Below are 6,919 nucleotides of genomic sequence, written 5' to 3' on the forward strand. Positions count from 1 at the left end.
CACCGTGCATCCGTCAATGCATTTTTTCAGGACCTCTCTCTGCAGGAGGGAACTCTTTCTTTCACCTATTAAACTACTGCTCTTAACCTCACTCTTGTGTGTCCACATCCTTGTTCTCCATGGCCATAAGATGACAAATCTCGGGTATCTACCCCAGATGAGGCCGTTTCAATGGCACAACCTTGGACACATGCCCTCACCAACTGAACTTAATTTCTTCTCTTGCAAAATAGGGGCGATCATAGTTTCCACCTCATAGGATGGCTATGAAGAGCCAGGGAGATGGTGGATCCCAGAGGAGGCACAGGTACATAATGAGCACAGAGAGAGAACAGGCTGATATCAGCATCATTACTGTCCTCATCACCATCATCATCATTATTATCATTATTATTTTGAAGCAGGGTCTTCCGGCCGGGCGCGGTAGCTCACACCTATAATCCCAGCACTTTGGGAGGCTGAGGTGGGCGGATCACTTGAGGTCAGGAGTTCGAGACCAGCCTGGCCAATATGGTGAAACCCCGTCTCTACTAAAAATACAAAAATTAGCCAGAAATCTCTTGAACCAGGGAGGCAGAGGTTGCAATGAACCTAGATCACGCCACTGCACTCCAGCCTGGGTAACAGAGTGAGACTCTGTCTCAGAAAAAAAAAAAGAAAAAAAGAAACAAGGTCTTGCTCTGTTGCCCAGGCTGGAGTGCAGTGGTGGGATCATGGCTCACTGCAGCCTCAACCTCCCAGGCTCAAGCGATCCTCCTGCCTTAGCCTCCCAAGTAGCTGGTACTACAGGTGCATACCACCACACCCAACTAATTGTTTTACTTTTTTGTAGAGATGGTGTCTCACTGCCCAAGCTGGTCTTGAACTGGCCTCAAGTGATCCTCCCACTTCAGCCTCCCAAAGTGTTGGGATTACAGGTGTGAGCCACCACACCCACCCTGTTATTACTATGACCACCATTGTTCATCTTGTTCCCCAAGAAAAGTGCAGTGATGCAATCTTGGCTCACTGCAACTTCTGCCTCCTAGGTTCAAGCAATTCTCATGCCTCAGCCTCCTGAGTAGCTGGGATTACAGGTCCTGCCACCACGCCTGGCTAATTTTTGTATTTTTAGTAGAGACGGAGTTTCACCATGTTGGCCAGGCTAGTCTGAAACTCCTGACCTCAGGTGATCCACCCACCTTGGCCTCCCAAAGTGCTAGAATTACAGGTGTGAGCCACCGTGGGTCCAGCCAGTTCTGGACATTTCATATCAATGGAATCATGCACTAGGTGGCCTTTGTGTCTGGCTTCTCTCACTATGCATCATGTTTTTGGGGCTCATCCACATTGTAGCATGGAGCAGTGCTTCCTTCCTTTTTGTGGCTGAATCATATTTCATGGTGTGGATGATGAACCATGTTTTGTTTACCCATTCATTCATTCATGGACATTTGGGTTGTTTCTACCATTTGGACACCTTAGCTGTCATCATCTGTGCCTCAGACGTGCCAAGTTCATTCCTACCACAGGGCCTTTGCCCTTGTCGATTTTGTTTGTTTGTTTATTTGTTTGTTTGAGATGGAGTCTTGCTCTGTTGCCCAGGCTGGAGTGCAGTGGCAAGATCTCAGCTCACTGCACCCTCCGCCTCCCGGATTCTAGCGATTCTCCTGCCTCAGTCTCCCGAGTAGCTGGGATTACAGGCGTGAGCCACCATGCCCAGCTAATTTTTGTAGTTTTGGTAGAGACAGGGTTTCACCATGTTGGCCAGGCTGGTCTCAATCCCTTGACTCAGTCTCCCAAAGTGCTGGGATTACAGGTTTGAGCCACTGCACCCAGCCTGCCCTTGCTATTTTCTTTTCTGCCTGACTGTCCTGCATGTGAACTTGTTCAGCATCTGTCTCTCCATAGACTGTGGGCCCTAGGAGGGTGGGGACCATGCCGAGCTTGCCTTTTTTTTTTTTTTTTGAGACACAGTCTCACTCTGTGACCCAGGCTGGAGTGCAGTGGCATGATCTCAGCTCACTGCAACCTCCATCTCCTGGTTCAAGCAATTCTCCTGCCCTCAGCCTCCCGAGTATCTGGGATTACAGGCATGAACCACTACGCCTGACTAATTTTTGTATTTTTAGTATAGACAGGGTTTCCCCATGTTGGCTAGGCTGGTCTTGAACTCCTGACCTCAGGTGATCTGCCCACCTCAGCCTCCCGAAGAGCTGGGATTATAGGCATGAGCCACTGCACCTGGCCCGATCTTGCCTTGTGCTTCATCGGCAGCATCTAGCATGGCGCCCATCCAGAGCTGGGGCTCAGCCAGTGTTTGTGAGATGAATGAATGAATAGAATGAAGGCATTGTAGGAAGCTAAAACCATAAAATTACATCAAGCCCAGGGTTGGGCACAGTGGCTCATGCCTATAATCCCAACACTGGGAGGCCAGGGTGTGAGGATTGCTTGAGCTCAGGCGTTCTAGACCATCCTGGGCAACACAGCAAGACCCTGTCTCTACAAAATAAAAATTGAAAAATTAGCCGGGCATGGTGGTGTGAGCTTGTGATTGCAGCTACTTGGGAGGCTGAGGAGGGAGGGTCGCTTGAGCCCGGGAGTTTGAGGTTGCAGGGAGCTATGATGGCACAGTGCACTTCAGCCTGGGCAACAGAGTGAGACCCTGTCTCTGAAAAGAATTGCATCAAACCCAGTGTTGGCAGAGCCTAAGGGCTTCCCCACTCCCTGACATGTATGGGCCCAGCATTTTCCTAGCACTAAGATGGCATTGTGGCCACATCCCCCAAGAGCCATCCCACATGAGTCTGTGAATGGCCCACTTACCAGCTGCGGCCTCTGCTGAGAAGCCCAGATCTGTCTCCCTGGAGAACCTGATATCAGAGAGAGGGGGCCTTGGAATTGTAGCCCCGTTATCTCCCCATCAGGGCACCTTCGTTTTCCCCTCCACACCCTTCCTTCCTCTGGGGTACGCATATCCGTTTGCGGGCCGAGGCCTGCAGACACTGAGGGATGTGGGGGTGATTCTGTTGCGACATCTGAAAGGAAGGCGTTAGTTTGTGGGAGACCACATCACCCAAGCAGGTCAGGGGAAGCGAGGTTGGGCCGTTTGTGGTGAGGTCTTAGGGGGCTGTGCTGGAGCTAGGCAAACATACCCCCCTATTCCTGGAAACTCTAAACCCCATGCAAATAAGAGCCCCGATGGTCAGACTTTCCCAGGAGGGTCAGAGAAGTGAAGTGAAGGCCAGGCTCTGTGGCTCATGCCTGTAATCCCAGCACTTTGGGAGGCCAAGGTAGGCGGATCACAAGGTCAGGAGATCGAGACCATCCCTGCTAACACGGTGAAACCCCGTCTCTACTAAAAATACAAAAAATTAGCCGGGCGTGGTGGCGGGCGCCTGTAGTCCCAGCTACTCGGGAGGCTGAGGCAGGAGAATGGTGCGAACCTGGGAGGCGGAGCTGGCAGTGAGCCGACATTGCGCCACTGCACTCCAGCCTGGGTGACAGAGCGAGACTCCGTCTCAAAAAATAAATTAAATAAATAAATAAATAAATAAATAACTATGTCAGGCCTATAATCCCAGCACTTTGGGAGGCCAAAGTGGGCAGACCACTTGAGTTCAGGAGTTCAAGACCAACCTGGCCAACATGGCGAACCCCTGTCTCTACTAAAAATATAAAAATTAGCCAGGAGTGGTGGTGCACGCTTATAATCTCAGCTACTTGGGAGACTGAGGCAGGAGAATTGCTTAAACCCAGGAGGTGGAGGTTGCATTGAGCCGAGATCGCACCACTGCACTCCAGCCAGGGCGACAGAACAAGACATCATCTCAAAAATAAAAAGGCCAGATGCAGCGGCTGACACCTGTAATCCCAACACTTTGGGAGGCTGAAGTGGGAGGATCACTTGAAGGAGACCAACCTGGTAACATGACAAAACCCCATCTCTTCAAAAATCCAAAAATTAGCCAGGCGTGGTGGTGGTGCACCTGTAGTCCCAGCTACTCAGGAGGCTGAGATGGGAGGATTGCTTGAGCCCAGGAAGTAGAGGCTGTGGTGAGCTGAGATTGCGCCACTGCACTCTAGCCTGGGCAACAGAGTGAGGGGACCCTATCTCAAAAAAAAAAAAAAAAAAAAAAAAACAGAGAGAGAGAGAGAAGAGAAAGAGATTAGCCACAGAGAGGTGAAGTGAGTTGCCCAAGGCAGCTCAGCCCATGAGGTCTGAGGCCCAAGCCAGAGTCTCCCCCAGGCAAACACAAAGGCCTTGCTTGAATTAAGTCACAACAAAGAGTCCTGATTCTTTCACTCCCAACTCATCTCCATGTGCTGTGCTGGAGGGTTGCCTCTCCTATCATCTTCACATGATTAAGGAAGGCTATTACGCCCATTGCACAGATGCAGAACTGAGGCTCAGAGAGGCTGAGCAAGTCACCTGAGGACACACAGCAGGTGAGTGAGAAGCAGGGCTCCATGTGTCTCCTGCTTAGACCTTGTTGACCACAGAGGGCAGACAAGGCGCTGCTGCTGACGAGGAGGAGTAGGGGGGTGAGAGAGGCACCCAGGGTGAGCCTGGGGTTATCTAGCCCAGCTGGGCCAGGGCGATAGGCCGGTGGGGAGGCCCCCAGCAGGATCTGGATCCTTTCTGCCTGAAAGGAGAAGAGGAAGTAGTTTTGCTTGTCTGCCTGGGGTACGAGCACACAGCCAGGGCTGGCCAATCTGTTAGGCACACGGGGCCTGCACCCAGGATCCAAGTGCTGTGTAGGACTTCCCAAAGGGCTTCAGCTTATTTAAAACCAGAAGAAAAAAACCTGAACATCCTAAAAATAAATATACAATAAGGAATCCAGCCTGGACCACATGGGTCTTAATGCCAACGCAATTGTAAAATAGAATTTTAAGCTGGCACGCTGGCCCACACCTGTAATCCCAGCACTTTGGGAGGCTGAGGCGGTGGATCACCTGAGGTCAGGAGTTTGAGACCAGCCTGGCCAACATAGTGAAACCTTGTCTCTACTAAAAATACAAAAATTAGCCAGGCGTGTTGGTGAGCACCTGTAATCCCAGCTACTTGGAAGGCTGAGGCAGGAGAATCACTTGAACCAAGGTGGGCGGGTCACTTGAGCCCCAGGAGTTTGAGACCAGCCTGGGCAACACAACAAGACCCCATCTCTAAAAAAAATATTTTTTTAATTAGCCAGGTGTGGTGTTGTGTGCCTGTAGTCCCAGCTACTTGGGAGCCTGAGGTGGGAGGATCACTAGAGTCCAGGAGTTCAAGGCTGCAGTGAGCTATGACTGTACCACTGCACTCCAGCCTGGGTGACAGAGTGAAACCCTGTCTCTAAAATAAGTTAGTCAATTAATAAAAATATTTTTAAATATTTTGTAATGGAGGAAGTCCTGGTGTGGACCTATGCGTGCCATGAGACCCCAGCCTGTCCAGGCTCAATTCAGTTTCAAGGTCTTTGTGCCTGCTCTTCCCTCCCCCAGGCTGGGCGACATAGCAAGACCCCATGTCTACAAAAAATATACTCTTTCTGCACCACACACTCCCCAAATCAAGATGATTCCTACTCACCCTCAAATGCCCCTTCCTCCAGGTCAGTTAGGCCACCTCTGTGGGTTTGTGCAACTGCTGTTCCCACTTCCTGTTCCCCCTTTGGGTTTTTTTGTTTGTTTGGGGTTTTTGTTTTGTTTTGTTTTGTTTTGTTTTTTTCATTTGTTTTGTTTTGTTTGAGACGGAGTTACACTCCCACTGCCCAGGCGAGTGCAATGACGTGATCTCAGCAAACCGCAACCTCCACCTCCTGGATTCAAGCGATTCTCCTGCCTCAACCTCCCGAGTAGCTGGGATTACAGGTGTGCGCCACCACGCCTGGCTAATTTTGTAGTTTTAGTAGAGACGGGATTTCTCCATGTTGGTCAGGCTGGTCGAGAACTCCCGACCTCAGATGATCCGCCCGCCTTGGCCTCCCAAAGTGCTGGGATTACAGGCATGAGCCACTGCACCCGGCTGGTTTTTTTTTTTTTTTTTTTTTTTTTTTTGCGGGGGACAGAGTTTCCCTCTGTCACCCAGGCTAAAGTGCACTGGCGTGATCTTGGCTCACTGCAGCCTCTGCCTCCCTGGTCCAAGCAATTCTCTTGCATCAGCCTCCTGAGTAGCTGGGATTACAGGCACCGGCCACCACGCCTAATTTTTGTATTTTTAGTAGAGACAGGGTTTTACCATGTTGGTCAGGCTGGTCTCAAACTCCTGGCCTCAAATGATCCACACGCCTCGGCCTCCCAAAGTGCTGGGATTACAGGTGTGAGCCACCACGCCCAGTTTCTGTTCCCCCTTTGTTGCTTTTGTTTTTGTTTTGAGAAGGAGTCTCACTCTGTTGCCCAGGCTGAAGTGCAATGGTGCGATCTCAGCTCACTGCAACCTCCGCCTCCCGGGTTAAAGCGATTCTTGTGCCTCAGCCTCCTGAGTAGCTGGGATTACGGGCGTGCACCACCACACCCAGCTGTTTTGTATTTTAATAGAGACAGGGTTTTACCATGTTTGCCAGACTGGTCTCAAACTCCTGACCTAAAGTGATCCACTTGCCTCAGCCTATCAAAGTACCAGGATTGCAGGTGTGAGCCACCACACCCGTCCCCTGTTCCCCCTTTGTAATCACGTCTCACTCCTCTTCACTGCTTAATAGATTGTAGATGCCAGGAGTCAGGGGGCCTGCACCTGTCTCCATGTCACCCCTGTTCCTCCAAAGAGCAGGCACACAGTAGGTACTCAATAACAACTTGCTGGGGGCAAGGCGGGAGCAAGCTGTCTCTGCACCTGTGGCACCAGATGTTTTGTTGGACTGCAGACAGGGTGACTTGGGCTGTCCTTGTTCCGCCCCCAGGGCTCACCTGCTTGAGGAAACAGGAACTGCCTCGGGGCAGCCAGCTCCGCCCC

The sequence above is a fragment of the Hylobates moloch genome, unplaced genomic scaffold (genome assembly GCF_009828535.3).
Source record: "Hylobates moloch isolate HMO894 unplaced genomic scaffold, HMol_V3 SCAFFOLD_12, whole genome shotgun sequence".
NCBI classification, from domain to species: Eukaryota; Metazoa; Chordata; class Mammalia; order Primates; family Hylobatidae; genus Hylobates; species Hylobates moloch.